Source organism: Polypterus senegalus, chromosome 11 (assembly GCF_016835505.1).
Source record: "Polypterus senegalus isolate Bchr_013 chromosome 11, ASM1683550v1, whole genome shotgun sequence".
Classification (NCBI taxonomy): Eukaryota; Metazoa; Chordata; class Cladistia; order Polypteriformes; family Polypteridae; genus Polypterus; species Polypterus senegalus.
This window is the reverse complement of record NC_053164.1, coordinates 35,955,219-35,972,557: the sequence shown is the minus strand read 5'-3', so window position 1 is coordinate 35,972,557 and position 17,339 is coordinate 35,955,219.

The window sequence follows — 17,339 nt, the reverse complement described above, 5'->3', positions numbered from 1 at the left end:
AAGTCAGGAGACTGTAATGGCCACTCCAGCACCTTCACTTTTCTCTTCTGTAGACACTGAAAGGACAACTTGGCCTTGTGATCATTGTCATGTTGAATGATCCAAGTCCGTCCCATGTGCAGCTTCCAGTCTGATGAATGCAAATTGTCCTCCAATGTTTTCTGGTAACATGGTGCATTCATCTTACCATTAATTCTCACTAAGCTACCTGTGCCACTGCAGCTCACATTCCCCCAGAACATCAGAGATCCACCCATGCACTTCGCAGTAGTGATGGTGTGCTTTTCGTTATGGGTCTTGTTGCATCCACTCCAAACATAGCGTTTATGGTTGTGACCATACAGTTCAATTTTGGTCTCATCACTTCAAAGGACTTTGTTCAGATGTTTTGAGGCTTGTCTAGATGCTGTTTGGCATATTATAAGTGGGCTATTTTGTGGCATTGGCACAGTGAAGGGTTTTTTCTTGCAACTCAGCCATGCAGCCCATTTTGTTCATGTACCTCCTTACAGTGTATCTTGAAACAGCAGCACCACTTGTTTGCAAAGGAGCGTCTATCTCAGCTGAAGTGGCTTGTGTTTTTTTCTTGGCAGTTCAACAAATGATCCTGGCAGTTGTGGCTGAAATCTCGGTTGGTCTATCTGACCGTGGCCTGGTAACAACAAAACCACTAATTTTCTACTTTTTATTAAAAGTTTGAATACTACTGAGAGGTATTTTCACATCTCTCGATATCTTTTTGTATTCTTTTACTAATTCATACAAATCAACAATCTTTTCTCAAAGGTCCTTAGAAAGTACTTTTCATTTTCTTAAGGCTTGGTATTCAGCAAAGTCAGTACAGCTCTGCATAAATTTAAATTGACTATTTATACACAGACACTAATTACAATCAAAGAGTTTACAGATGTGGACACTCTCCTTTAATTACTCTTAATTTGAACCTGTGAGTGTCAACTTGTGTGTATAGGTTATCAGCCCCAACATTAGATAGATAGATAGATAGATAGATAGATAGATAGATAGATAGATAGATACTTTATTAATCCCAAGGGGAAATTCACAATTCACATTCAAGGGTATGTAAACTTTTGATTATGTTCATCAGTTATCTTTATGATTTAAAAAGGGAAAACACAATTATGTGATAATACATTTCAATTACCTGAGTATACACTCTAATTAAAAGGAAAGCTTACTGCATTATTACTTATATTTTCCAAACAATGTCCAATATTTCACAAATTCTGCCAGGGTATGTAAGTTTATGGGTACAACTGTAAATACATTTCAATCATTCAACAGGTGACAATCAAAAAGTGGAGTCTAAACTTCAATCTGATAGACACACATGCATATATACAGTGGTGTGAAAAACTATTTGCCCCCTTCCTGATTTCTTATTCTTTTGCATGTTTGTCACACAAAATGTTTCTGATCATCAAACACATTTAACCATTAGTCAAATATAACACAAGTAAACAGAAAATGTAGTTTTTAAATGATGGTTTTTATTATTTAGGGAGAAAAAAAATCCAAACCTACATGGCCCTGTGTGAAAAAGTAATTGCCCCCTGAACCTAATAACTGGTTGGGCCACCCTTAGCAGCGATAACTGCAATCAAGCGTTTGCGATAACTTGCAATGAGTCTTTTACAGCGCTCTGGAGGAATTTTGGCCCACTCATCTTTGCAGAATTGTTGTAATTCAGCTTTATTTGAGGGTTTTCTAGCATGAACCACCTTTTTAAGGTCATGCCATAGCATCTCAATTGGATTCAGGTCAGGACTTTAACTAGGCCACTCCAAAGTCTTCATTTTGTTTTTCTTCAGCCATTCAGAGGTGGATTTGCTGGTGTGTTTTGGGTCATTGTCCTGTTGCAGCACCCAAGATCGCTTCAGCTTGAGTTGACGAACAGATGTCCGGACATTCTTCTTCAGGATTTTTTGGTAGAATTCATGGTTCCATCTATCACAGTAAGCCTTTCAGGTCCTGAAGCAGCAAAACAACCCCAGACCATCACACTACCACCACCATATTTTACTGTTGGTATGATGTTCTTTTTCTGAAATACTGTGTTCCTTTTACTCCAGATGTAACGGGACATTTGCCTTCCAAAAAGTTCAACTTTTGTCTCATCAGTCCACAAGGTATTTTCCCAAAAGTCTTGGCAATTGTTACGATGTTTCTTAGCAAAATTGAGACGAGCCCTAATGTTCTTTTTGCTTAACAGTGGTTTGCGTCTTGGAAATCTGTCATGCAGGCCGTTTTTGCCCAGTCTCTTTCTTATGGTGGAGTCGTGAACACTGACCTTAATTGAGGCAAGTGAGGCCTGCAGTTCTTTAGACGTTGTCCTGGGGTCTTTTGTGACCTCTCGGATGAGTCGTCTCTGCGCTCTTGCGCTCGTGGCTCTCCCGGCCACTCCTGGGAAGGTTCACCACTGTTCCATGTTTTTGCCATTTGTGGATAATGGCTCTCACTGTGGTTCGCTGGAGTCCCAAAACTTTAGAAATGGCCTTATAACCTTTACCAGACTGATAGATCTCAATTACTTCTGTTCTCATTTGTTCCTGAATTTCTTTGGATCTTGGCATGATGTCTAGCTTTTGAGGTGCTTTTGGTCTACTTCTCTGTGTCAGGCAGCTCCTATTTAAGTGACTTCTTGATTGAAACAGGTGTGGCAGTAATCAGGCCTGGGGGTGGCTACGGAAATTGAACTCAGGTGTGATACACCACAGTTAGGTTATTTTTTAACAAGAGGGCAATTACTTTTTCACACAGGGCCATGTAGGTTTGGATTTTTTTTCTCCCTAAATAGTAAAAACCATCATTTAAAAACTGCATTTTGTGTTTACTTGTGTTATATTTGACTAATGATTAAATGTGTTTGATGATCAGAAACATTTTGTGTGACAAACATGCAAAAGAATAAGAAATCAGGAAGGGGGCAAATAGTTTTTCACACCACTGTGTATATACACAGTATGGTAGGGGAAAGCATTTGTAGGCAACATAGGATGGTGGTCTGTAGGATGACGATGGATATGAAAAAGAGGAGGAGAGTGAGGGCAGAGCCAAAGATCAAATGATGGAAGTTGAAAAGGGAAGACTGTAATATTGAGTTCAGGGAGGAGGTAGGACAGGCACTGGCTGGCAGTGAAGAGTTACCACACAGCTGGGCAACTACAGCAGAAGTAATAAGGGAGACAGCAAGAAGGGTGCTTGGCGTGACATCTGGACAGAAGAAGGAGGACAAGAAAACCTGGTGGTGGAATGGGGAAGTACAGGAGAGTATACAGAGGAAAACGTTGACAGAAAAGAAGTGGGATAGTCAGAGAGATGTTGAAAGTAGACGGGAGTACAGGGATATAAGGTGTAAGATTAAGAGAGAGATGGCAATGGCTAAAGAATGAGTTGTATGAGAGGCTGACACTAAGGAGGGAGAAAAGGACCTGTACTAATTTGCTAAGCAGAGGGACCGAGTTGGGAAAGATGTGCAGCAGGTTAGAGTGATAATGGATAAAGATGGAAACGTACTCACAGGTGAGGAGAGTGTGTTGAGCAGATGGAAACAGTACTTTGAGAGACTGATGAATAAAAAGAATTAGAAAGAGAGAAGGTCGGATGATGTGTCGACAGTGAATCAGCAAGTGCCTCGGATTAGCAAGGAGGAAGTAAGGACAGCTATGAAGAGGATGAAAAATGGAAAGGCTGTTGGTCCAGATGACATACCTGTGGAAGCATGGAGGTGTTCAGGAGAGATGGTAGTGGAGATTTAACCAGATTGTTTAATGGAATCTTGGAAAGTGAGGAGTCGAGAAGAAGTATACTGGTATTGATTTTAAAAAATAAGGGGGAGTACAGAGCTGTAGTAACTACAGGGAGATAAAACTGATGAGACACAACATGAAGTTATGGGAAAGAGTAGTGGAAGCTAGGTTAAGAAGTGAGGTGATGATTAGTGAGCAGCAGTATGACTTCATACTGAGATAAAGCACCACAGATGCGATGTTTGCTCTGAGGTTGTTGACGGAGAAGTATAGAAAAGGCCAGAAGGATTTGCATTGTGTCTTTGTGGACTTAGAGAAAGCATATCACAGGGTGCCTCGAGAGGAGTTGTGGTATTGTATGAGGAAGTCTGGAGTGACAGAGAACTATGTAAGAGTGGTACAGAATATGTACAAGGAAAGTGTGACAGTGGTGAGGTCTGCGGTAGAAGTGATGAATGCATGTAACATGGAGGTGGGATTACATCAGGGATCGGCTCTGGGCCCTTTCTTATTTACAGTGGTGATGGACAGGTTGACAGATGACATTAGGCAGAAGTCCCTGTAGACTATGATGTTTGCTGATGACATTGTGATCTGTAGCAAGAGTAGGGAGCAGGTTGAGGAGACCCTGGAGAGGTGGAGATATGCTCTAGATAAGAGAGGAATGAAGGTTAGCAGGAACAAGACAGAATACGTGTGTGAATGAGAGGGAGGTCAGTGGAATGGTGAGGATGTAAGGAGTAGAGTTGGCGAAGGTGAATGAGTTTAAATACCTGGGACAGCCTCAACAGTACAAAGTAATGGGGAGTGTGGAAGAGGAGTGAAAAAGAAAGTGCAGGCAGGGTGGAATAGGTGGAGAAGAGTGTCAGGAGTAATTTGTGACAGATGGGTACCAGCAAGAGTGAAACGGACGGTAGTGACACCAGCTTTGTTATATGGGTTGGAGTGGCACTGAAGTCAGAGAGGCAAAATTGCATTGGTTTGGACATTCGCAGAGGAGAGAGGTATATTGGAAGAAGGATACTAAGATAGAGCTGCCAGGAAAGAGGAAAATGAGGAAGGCCTAACAGGAGGTGTATGGATGTGGTGTGAGAGGACATGCAGGTGATGGGTGTAATGGAAGAAGGTTCATAGGACAGGAAGGTATGGAAAAAGATTATCTGCTGTGGCAACCCCTAACAGGAGAGGCTGAAATAGGAAGAAGAAGAAGAAGATATATAGAGGAGAGACCCTAAAATAACGAGAATTTTTTTCTGGAGGCTGGAGGGTCGTTAGTTCTGACATTTGCCGCTGGGTGTGTGTACTAGACTGCCTTCAGCATCATTTGGCCAAGTGGCATCCTTGAAGTGCTCAAGTGATTACGTGATGCAGTGCAGAGAAAACGACCTGAATTGTAACGATCAGGCAAGTGGCTTCTGCATCACAACAATGCTCCCACCGACACAGCATTGAATGTGCGGCAGTTTCTCAGGAAAATGGGATGACAACAGTTTTATATATATATATATATATATATATATATATATATATATATATATATATATATATATATATATATGTGTGTGTGTGTGTGTGTGTGTGTGTGTGTGTGTGTATTTGAGTGTGATTAATATCATAGGCTTTATAATATTGCCAAGAAATTTTACATTAAGCTCTCCACAAATATTAAAACGGTGACATTAAGATGTTTGCCTATGTCACACATGCGCGATTAGGGGACAACTAAAGGGCTTGAATAAACATAATTCCACGCCTGACCAGGGGGTGGCGAAGTGTACTGATTCTCTCTCTTAATTCCTTGCAGACCATTCTCGGGAAGTCCCGCCCGGTTCTGGGGCAACCAAGGATGTCACTTCCAGTTCCGGCCCTAATGCCATCACTTCCTCTACTTGCATTTAAAAGCCGCTATCTTAAGGTAGCAGTGAGTTCTGTTTTGGACTTAGTCATGTGAACATGCCTGTTCTATTTAATCAATTGCGCAGCCAGGAAATAGTATATGGGTGGCTGCCCCAAACCTTTCCAATGACTCTTCATTGTTCTTGCGACACCTGTTATAAAATTACTAGCCCCATTACCCGATGAAGACAGGTAATAGAATACATTTAAAAATATATTTTATATCTCTTGCCCTACGTGTATCTTCATGCTTTTCCTCAGATTCGCTGTGTGTCTGAACCTCTCTTGATTGCTGCCCTCTCTAGCACATTTCCATAAAGCCTACTTCTCAGAATTTGTCATTTTGAGGTGCCTTGCTCGCCGCCTGGTGACTTTTATACCTCCAGTCTAAGAAAGTGACTCTCAGCATGCCTCCTATGCCTTTACTTCTCCTCATGTGTCTCACGGTCACACTTTCTCTTTTGAATGCGTCAGCAAAGCCCAACTGACCAATCAGATTGGTCTGAGGGACTGGACACACACATAGGCCTTAGTGTTTTATTATATAGTGGATAGGTATCTTTACCAGTTTATTTTTAAACAATACAATAAAAAAATACATCATAGTGTATCTCTTACATTACTTACACATAATATAATTTTATGTCCCCTTTACATTTCTAACAATTTTATTTTCACATTTCTCTCCAAATAACATACTAGAAAATTAAATGTAAACCCGAAGGTGTAAGGCTGGTCACCTGCAGATTGGGGGCATCACAAAGCCAAAGGAGCATCATCAAGTGCAGTGTAGAAGGCACCAAATAGAAATGCCTTGCAGTCTGGAGAGAGGGTCAAAGTGCTTAAATTAGAATGTAATCAGATCCAGTAGCTTGAAGTCTCCCACACCATTTCTGCGTTGGGTGTTTTGAATATTAAGCCACATGTCGTGGCCTCACTCTGGAATCTCCTGCCATGTTTATATTTGGCATGGCCTGCTACCGCTGCATCTGCATGACACAGCAGGGATTAGTCCTGTAAACTGGATAAGGTTCTCATACTTTTAAATCTACAGGGATTTACTTTATCTATACTCATTAGATACTATTTTGATTGAGAAGAAAAGGAGATTAAAAACTTGGCATCTTCACCTAAAATGAAGATCTCTATGTGGCATTTGTTCTCTTTTCCAGTTTGAAATAAAAATAGGAAAGCCCTCAGAAAATTCACCCTTTTGTAGCAAAAGAAAGGGAAAAAAAAGTTTGAAAGTTCTCTTATTTGCTTTGTAAGATTTTTTAGTGTTCACTGTGACAGGCGCTATATGAATAAAATATAAAATGCTGATTGAAAATGAAAGAAACAGGAATAATAAACATGTTGGAAAATGTATGCACAGCGTAATATACAGGTATGCTGGAGGACTGTGCAGGTACTGTAGCTTACAATTGACAGAGCTCAGTATGTAGGTTCTGGAACCTTCTCAGTGTATTCAAAGATTGTGGGGTCCAATGGCTTGGGCAAAAGGATGAAAACAGGCCTGGACAGGACACTCTCACCATCCCATATTCACTCATAATGTAACCTAAAAAAACCCAAACATTTGTAATTAATTCCTTCTTTGCTTGAGCATGTCTGGCCATAATAATTGTTATGAACTGGGACTTGCCAAGCTATTCAGCTGTGACAAATATTGGGGATTAACATTAGTGAAAGGCAAACTTTATTACAGCGACTGCCCATTATGGATACCAGGTAAATGTGGCACTCTGATGTTAAATTATAGTGTCTGTGAAATTGTGAATCATTATGATCTGTAGATATTGGAGCTGTGAGGATGGCTTAGTGAAAGATTAATACTAAGTGCATGTTTAATCACTGTCCGCATAACACACCACAGGGTACTTCATTCATATTTAAGTAATCTTCTGTTTTCCTTGCTTTCATTTTATGGTTACAAAGATCATTTAATTTACTTGTTATGACTTAAAGCATCGAGAGGAGTGAGAAGATACTGATGCACTGGTTCTCTCCCGCTTGTGCTCAAGCAGCTGGGAAGGCTTCATAACACAGAAACAGTTTGAGGATGGAGGGGTTTCTACGCTTGACCAGCCTAACTTGCAGATACAGGATTGCCAGTATCTTCGGAAAAAGCTCATGACAGGGAGTTCCTACCCCACACATGCAGTCAAGATTCGAGATTCAAGAGTTTTATTCGTCACACACACAGTTATACAGGTACAGTACAACGTGCAGTGAAACAAACAGTTGGTCTGCTCTAAGATTGTACAAAACAAAAGCAAACATTCAATAGAATAAATAAGAAAATCAGAAAAGGGTAATAAAATTAACTCAAGTAAACAATATTAACTAAGATTAATTCATTTAAATTAAGTTCTTTTTTCATTTATAGATTAAAATATAGTTAAACTCTGAAATCTGAAACAGCGCAAACAGTGAAAAGTATAAAGTGGCTGTGCAGTAAATTAAAGTGAGTTTAGGTTCGAATGTTTGTTGGCATGTCAGAGTTCAGGATTCTCATGGCCTGAGAGTAAAAGCTCCTCTTGAGTCTTTCAGTTTTTGCCATTAGGCTGCTCAGCCACTTGTCTGAATTGAATAGGCTGAACAGTGGGTAGTGGGGTGGGTAGTGTCCATGATTATTTCAATTGCCCTGGTCCTACAGTGCTTGGTGTAGATGTCCTGCAGAGAGGGCAGTAGTGCTGACCTTAAGATGCGCTCTGCGGAACGCAGGGCTTTGTAATCTCAGAATGAATGGGTGATTCCCAAACCATGATGTGAAGCACTGTGTTAGGATGATCTCTATGGTGCCAGTTTAAAAAAGTTTTCAAAATAGTTGGGGAGACCTTGAATTTCCTCAGTCACCTCAGGTGATAAAGGCGTTGTCATGCCTTCCCGACCTGAATTTGTATGTGCCCTGTTCATGCCAGGTCCTCGGTGATGTATACAGCCAGGTATTTGAATCCACTTACCCTCTCAACAGGAACACCATATATGCTGATGGGACCGTAGATCTGCTGCTGCTTCTGCTTGAAGTCCACCACTAACTCCTTGGTCTTGCTGAAATTCAGTGAGAGGTTATGAGCCTGGCCCCATACTGCCAGGTTCTCTCCCTCATCCAGATAGGCCTCCTCATCATTTTTGGAATGAGTCCTAAGACCACTGGTGTTAGAGCTGTTCTTGGCCACAAAATCATGCGCATAAAGTGAGTACAGTGGGGAACTCAATACACGGCCTTATGGAACTCCTGTGTTGACAACGATTGTGCTGCAGAAACAGTTGCCTGCTCTCACCACCTGAGCACCCAGGTGTAACAGTTGTCTTGAATATGTGTGTGTGTCCCTGGCAGTTTGCACCTTTCCCCATTCCTGATAATGGTGGAATGGCTAAACTTGTAAGGCTGGCCTATGGTACATGGGGAGGGGAGCACCTGGTTAGGAGGGCCAAACAGACTGCATGGGGAGGAGCCAACTGTATGTAAATGTGTGGCGGGAAAAAGGGAGGAGATAGAGAAGAGAGCGCAGAGCCAAAGGAGAAGCAGACGCAATAAAAGGAAAAGGCAAGAGTGAAAGCCCACATGGAAAACATCAGGTGAACCTGTGTTCATTTCTGGAGAAATTAATTTCCTTTTGTGGTGAAAGAGGTGAAGGCATTCGGGAGAGGACCTGACAGGCCAGCACAAGGGACTGTTTAGCAGTTTGTTTCCCTGAACAGAAGGTATGTTTCGGGTATTCCTTCCCCACCACAGACTGTAGATGGTCAGCCCTTACGGTGAATATTTAAAGGACTCCGAATGCATTACATTTTTCTTTTCACTTTCTCATATTTATGTATTAGTGGTTTATGTGGTTGAGTGTTTTGTGCCATGATTTGTGTTGGGTGGGAAGTGCTGCAGCGCGATATGTACTGTATAAATGGGGTTTTTGTTAAGTTTGAGTAATTTCTTATAATGATCATTTTTTAACTTAACTCTGCCTTTACTGGTATGTCTCTGTGTTTGGGGTGGTGCAGTAGGGAAGCAGTGTTGGTCGCTCGTGTCCTGGATTATTTCTTTTCCAGTAATGCCACACTGCACGATAACGTGCAGTGAATACACTTGACCTGAGCATTCCTAGTTTTCATCCTCTTTCTCTGTACGTTTAGCATTCGTTTGCTCAGAGGTTGATGCACTTGCTGCTTACTGAGCAACTCTTCTTTTCTCCACCCTAACAGCCCGCTTCTTCTCTTCTTTCGTCTGCAACTTTTCTCGTTAAAACTGATTAAGTAAGTGTTTGTGTTGCAATTACTTAGCACGTTCTCTTTGATTTTTCACTTAAGCTGGCACTTAAGTCTTCAACATCAAGAATGATGTAAGATATGAAGAGGTAGGGGAAGTGACGGTGAAGGTGGTAGGGATGAGAATGGCCACTGCTAAGAGTTGATTCTACAATAAAATAAAATAAAAATAAAAAGATGAATAACCTTGAAGGTCAATCATCACCCTGAAAGCGAACAGTAGACGTCACGTAGTATATATGTACCAAATTTCAGGTCAATAGTTCAAACGGTTTGCGACCTACAGGTGATTTAAAATCCTGGACAGACAAACGAACAGCCACGGTAGCGTATTATATATAAAGGTTTTTTTTTTTCTCTTTGCTGCAACTCTAGGACGGCAGCACATATTATAATCATGCTGGTTTGGGGAGTGTGCAGATTGTGGCCAATAAATGGGGGACAATGGTGTTAAATGCTGTGCTGTTGTCCATAAACAACACTCTTACATAACTTCCCTTTTTGCTGTCTACATGGGATAGAGAGGTGTGTAAAATATGCAAGATGGCATCGTCTGTAGACCCGTTTGTAAGGTATGCAATCTGGACTGGATCAAAGTCCCTTGAAAGGAAAGAACAGATGGAGGCTTTAATAATCCCCTCGAAGCAGTTCATGACAAAAGATGGAAGTGCTACAGGGCAGTAATCATTATGGCACATGGGTTTATTGTTCTTTGGTCTGGGTACAATAACAGATTTTTTACAACAGGTAGGCTAAGTTGGGCTAAAGAATCATTAGGAATAGATTTAAACACTTCAGCTTGCTGAATGGCACATGACTTAAGAATGTGCCAGGAAATTCCAGGCTTTCCATAAGTTCACACATTTCAGAGCTCCAAGAACATCACACTCTGAAACAGAGATAGCAACTCTGTTGTTCAGAGCAGTCCTAGTGCTAACCGCATTATCCTTGATAGCCAGCAAGTTAATACTAGCTCCGTTAATGTCAAACCACGCGTAGAAAATGTTCAGATCGTCGGCCAGAGAAGAATCAACACATACCTTGGGTTTACCTCTAATGTCCATAATGGTCTGTAGTCCCTGCCACATTCGTCTGCTGTCTCCCAGATGAAAGTCAGACTCCACTTTCTCCTTGTACCACCTCTTTGCCTTCTTCACAGATCTCCTTAGAGAGTAGCAGGCTGCCTTGTACTCACTAAATTCTACAATCCAAAGTCACGCATTGTAAGCTGTGGTGCGTATGTTCACTGTGTCCCGGAGTTTTTTGGCAATTTATGGCTTCTGATTGGGGAAACACTGGATTGTTTTTGTTAAAACAATGGACTCTGCCAGCATAACAACAAAGCTGACAGCTGCATTAGTTCACGTCATCAAGCGTGTCCCAATAATAATCAATTATTGTGGTTTGTATTTGTAATTAATTTAGCCAATTTTGCAGAAATCCGTTCTCACCTTGACATTAAATTGTCTTTTTTGTTGTTTGTGTCATAAAAGCCAAATTAAATGCACTGGGATTCAATGTTGTATAACAATAAAAGGTGAAAACTCCCAAGGGCCTGAATTCTTCTTATAGGCACTGTAGGTGGTCATCTACTAGACCACAGCTTTTCAAATTGGTTTAAGGTAGATCTTTTAGTGCCAATTGGGATTTCATTCATTTTTCATAACATGCAGGACATAACCTGCACAGCCCAGTGTAGGGTCACTGGGTGCAGAAGGCTATCCCAGCACCACCAGTCTGTCCCATCACGGAACTCACTTATGGATATACATACACATGTACTCACAAGGAGCCCAGTTTGTAATCATTAGTTAAGATTAATCATCACGTCTATAAGGATATGTGATGAAGAACAGTTATACCTGAAAGACAACCCACACAGACACAGGACGAATGTGCAAACTCTACACAGACAACAGCCGGTCATGGGACTTGACATGAGGACGCTAGATGGGTAGAGCAGCAGCACGAACCTCCGCAGTACTGAGTCCTGCAGTTTTCATTTTTGTTGAATTATATTTTTGATTTAGGATCATTAAAGCTTTGGCTACTTGGCGGTATCCCCAACGACTTACTTGCTTTTGAAGGATGCCCTGTTCCTCACCTATTTGCAGTAGGACCATATTCTCCTTTTCTATGGACTGTAATGTTCTTGTATCTCTACCTCTAATTCATTCTTTTCATTAAACCTTTCTCAGATTACCTATGAATGCTCCTTTGCTTATGTCTTTTCTATTAGGTGCTGCACTAATTAGACCTTCTATAACGTTCCCATATTCATATGAAAGTTGTTGTTCAATGGTTTTATTTCAGGCTTTGCTTTGAAATGCCCCCTATCTTTTTAGTGTCATCTTTTTTTGGATACTATATTAGATAACTACAGCATATTTAACTTGGACCCATATGAAACACCTACACCCCACATGGGTGCACTCCACTCCACCGACCGAGAATCTCTAATGTGTCATAAATACCCATGTACGCCTAACTAGACCACAGTTTTGGAGTTTAATTAAACAGTGTAGGCCCAGTGCTTTTAAGAAGAGTCCCATTTAATGTTTATTTTCCAGAGGACTCAGGCACTTTCATATTAATTTTACTTGGGGTACAGCTTCACTTCATTTTGTGCCAATTCATGGGGGCTCTTGATCCTCTTTGAGCATTCTTTGAGGACAATGGGCCTATGTTTAGGATAAAACCAGATAAAGAAAACAAGTATTAATTTGGGGTTTGGATTCCTATCTACAATACTAATCACAGAGACAGGGGCAAATCCTTAGAAAACAAATCCATTTTTAATTTAGAAGAACCTTCAGAAAAATGGTGCATGTACAATTTAGATTTTGTTTCTTCTGCCGATTCAAACATCCATTTTTCCAATTCAGCAAACGCTTGCAAGTGGTCACAGAAACCAGCCCATAATAATCCATTCTTCTGTTGATCAATTCTTTTATTTCCATCCTCCCTTCTGTCACAGAGGCAGCAGTCTAAGCAAAGATGCCCAGGTGTCCCTTTTCCCTGCCACCTCTTCCATTTTCTCTAGAGAGTTACAGAGGCATTCCCAGGCTAGTTGAAAGATATAATCTCTCCAGTGTGACCTGGATCTTCTTTGAGGTTGAACATACCCAAAACACCTCATCAGATGCCCAAACCACTTCAAGTAGCTCTACTTTGAACTTCTTCCAATGTGCTCCTCACCCTAACTCTAAGGATGAGCCCAGGCGAACAGCGAAAGAAACTCATTTGCATAACATCCACAATGTTAATGTCACCACCCACAGCTCATGATCAGAGATGAGGGCAGGAACACAGATTGACCAGTAAATCACTAGCTTTGCCTTTTAGTTCAGTTCTCTCTTCACCATGACTGACTGGTACAACAACCACATTACCGTCGATGGCTCTGTCGACCTCTTGGTTCGTTCTTCCTCACTTGTAAACAACATCCCGAGATACTTAAACTCCTCTGCTTGAAGTAGCACGTCCCCCAGCCTCCTCTCAATTAAGTATTTTTTGGATCTCATGGTATGACCAACACAGCGGGGACAGAGTAAATTTTAAAGCCACAGTTGGTTCATTGTGTGCAACAAATTCAAGACCTACTCTCCACAAAGCAAGGACTACCACAAAGAAAACAAGATCAAGGGATTTTATTTAATTATCAGTACAAAATCCACTCACAAGACAAAAGGTGGAAAAGATAAACCATATAGATTTTGATACACTAGCACACAACATCAGCATTTTGTGGTAAATTAGTTCATGGAATGTCTGTTTGCACCTCATTCTCTTGAGGAGGTCTTGTATTTCTGGAGAGGGCAGTAAAATGGCAGCAGTTCTGTTCATTAAGGATGCACTTACTCATCTCAGAATTTGATCATTTTAAGTGAAACTAATTATATTATCTACATGGAAATGTAAAAGAGGTACCCAGGGAACATTCAAGGAGGCCTGTCTGGTTGGGTCAATTGCACTGACATTGGCAGGAGTATCCTGCTCTGCAGCAGTAGTCCTCAAGTTTGGTCCTGTATGACCACATCGGCTGCAGGTTTCAGTTTCAATCCATCTGCATAAATATAATTCTCACTGGTAACAGAACTTACTTAATTTTATGACTTGTTAGTGGTCTACCATGTCAAGTCACTCTTATATTGTAGATTTTTCCATATACAAGAATATCTTCCACATGATTTGCAGACTAGAACAGATTACTAATTCTCTTGTCCTTCACGTTTTTTCTTCTATTTATTTCTGAATGTCTTATTAAAAACAGATAATACAAGGTTAGCACATAGGACCAAGGGATACGGCAAACTGCCCCTTCCTGTGTCGTTTGTGTCTCACTTTAACACGGTGGATGGTGAAGAAAACTTGAAGCAATTAAAAACAAAGAATGCATCTGTTTAAGATTAAAATAAGCCATTAAGGGTGGAGAATCTTAACAAGAAAGCTAATGAAAATCTAGCACAATAATGTTGCTGCAGCAGCAATAGCTGGCTTCTAATTAGGTACGTTATAATTGATTGGGCTGAAACCCGCAACCATTGCAACTCAACATTGAGAAGTCTGATGGAGTGGACTGAAAAACAAACCCATGACCGAGATCTGTCCAGTGTAGTCATGTGGTCATGCCATGATGCTGTTAACTTTCTTGTACCACATTCTTGTATATTCAAGGTGATGTTGGTGGCAATTATCAGTGTCATTGGTGAGGAAATCCTTCTGCTGAGAAGCAATCAGAAGTTTCAAGAAATTCTCTTGAATGTTTCAGACATTCTCCATTAATGTTTCAGGTAAAGCCAAGGTTGTCGTTGGGGTAGATGTTCCAGTTAACTCTTGCAATGATACAGTTATTAGAGCCCAACATGCATGTAGAATGTGGGCAACATTGACACAAGGTTGAGCCAATCAACTGTAAGAGTTCTGTCTATATTCATAACATGACCAGTTTATCCATCCATTTTCCTACCACCGTAACTAGTTCTGGGCCTTCTCTGACAGCACTGGGTATAAGGAGGAGCGAACCTTAGACATGCAGCTTCCTCCATACTTTTATTCACATGTGCTGCCAGATCAGAACAGCTACGTACCCCAACAACCCCATATTTGGCAACGTGGGAGGAAAACCAGAATGGCAGTTAAATATCATGCACAGACTTATGGGGGACTGGTGAATGGGCTCAAGACAGGAATCTAAATGAATGAATCTTGGAGATAGCAGCATTAACTTCTGCTTCAGCATGCTGCCCACTCTAAGGTGCAGTGACAGTAATTGAAATTAAATTGAAAATGAAATTGTAGCTACTCTTAAAAGGATTTGAAACACTGTGACGGCCTTCCTGTGCCCTTTCTTTGACTGTCAGTGCATACTGGCTGCCTGCTGAACAGAAAACTAATTTTGTCGTCTCTTTAAGTTCTGCATAGAAAGCAATTCTAACTGCAGGTAAGCAAACTGAGCACACACACAGATTATATATTACACCAGCCATAACTGCACATCCTGTCATCCATGATAAGAAGACTGTAATATCGGAGTGCTTATGGCTATAAGCGCAAAGAAAGAGAAGAAAATGGATGAATAACTTGTACGCTTACATGCTTCTCTGTATATGTGTAACTTGGATGCTTCAATGCTTGCTGCATATATACACTGTGCCACAGAAGACATGGGTTGACTGGCACCCCGGCCCGGGTGGATGGTTCCATACTCAACCAGGAAGCCGTGATAAAATAAGAATATGGATGGGCGGGCATCCTGATTGGGTTGTTTAGTGGTGCCTTTCCCGGCTGGGAGACCATTATGAGGGACAGACAGAGAGCGACTGCCTCCCAGGGCTTTGTGTTCCCCAAGTACACTGGGTGGTGGTATTGTGACTGTGTGGTTTGGTTGTGTCTGGGGTGCAGGTGCACCTCCTACAGGTCACAACCGGTAAGCTTATGTAACAGCTTATTGAATTAAATAACACTTAAGCAAAGTACTCCCTTACACACAATATCCATCCATCCATTTTCCAACCCGCTATATCCTAACACAGGGTCATGGGGGTCTGCTGGAGCCAATCCCAGCCAACACAGGGTGCTAGGTAGGAAACAAACCCCGGGCAGGGCGCCAGCCCACTGCAGCACACACAATATTTTAAATAAAAAACATTCTGAATTCATTGGGATTTAGTTTTCCCCATACTTTTTCTGCATCATTCGGTTTTTGGTTTCAAAGTTGCAATAGACCTAGTAACATTATGCTTGGCCATATGCAAAAACAGGAGGTGACAAATACCAACAATATCTAAAGTTTGTCAAGCGATGGAGATGGAGGAAATGTTACATGCGCTCGCAAGCTGAAATGTAATAAAAAAAAAATAATTCACTATTATGGTTATAAACACACATTTGCATCGGACTTGAATATCAGTGTGAAGGTTGTCCAAATTGGAGTTTCTGGTTGTGTGTTTATTGCCATTTGCATCTTCATTTTATGCATTTCCACAGGGTGCACAGCTTTATATTATACACCGCTTAGGAATATACACTTAAAATTCTAATTTGTGAAATCTGAATTGTCATCTATGTGCATACTTTGGTATAAATAAAGGATAAAATAACAGCTGACTCTATTGTGGACTGTTTGTCTAGCACCTAAATCTAAGTGTTGAAGCTTCATCTATTTAATAATAATATCACCAGAGTTTAACAAACAGTAAAGAACAGCATCATCTGCAGAAAGATGTGCTACAGAAACAATCTTGTCATATAAACTGGAGCCAGAACTGAACCTTGTGATAAACTTTTAGTAACTGGCAGGTTTAGGTGGCATGAGCATCACTAATGTACACCTAAAAGTGCAAGATTATACATTACAATGCACCAGTATATATTAATGCAGCGTTTCTCATCCTTTAAGTATTTGCGACCCGAGTTTTCATAAGTTTTAATCGCGCCCCCCTAACAATTTTAGAAATGTATATGCATATTTTATTATACCTACTTAACTTTTATCGACATTTATCTAACTCTATATTTATTGTTCTAGTATCAGAATGTAATTTAAGTGAATTTGTTTTGGTTTCAACAGATGCTTTTTTCATATATTTGATTCTTGTTTTCTTTTTTTCACATCTTCGCGCCCCCGTTTTTGTTACATTGCACCCCCCTAGGGGGGCCCGCCCCACAGGTTGAGAGCCACTGTATTAATGCATTTAATAAGTAAACACATGGCATTAAATTCATGACACTTCATTTCATTAATGGCTGTTAATGAAGCCTTCCTTATTGTGTGGGAATGGGCGCTGGAAAGAACGGGACACTGAGACGAAACTGCTTTGGTGTTTTGTTATTATGTAAGAATGGTAATAGATTGTGATTCCTTGTATTTTTGTAAATAAACAAAAAAGTCGTAATTAGTGT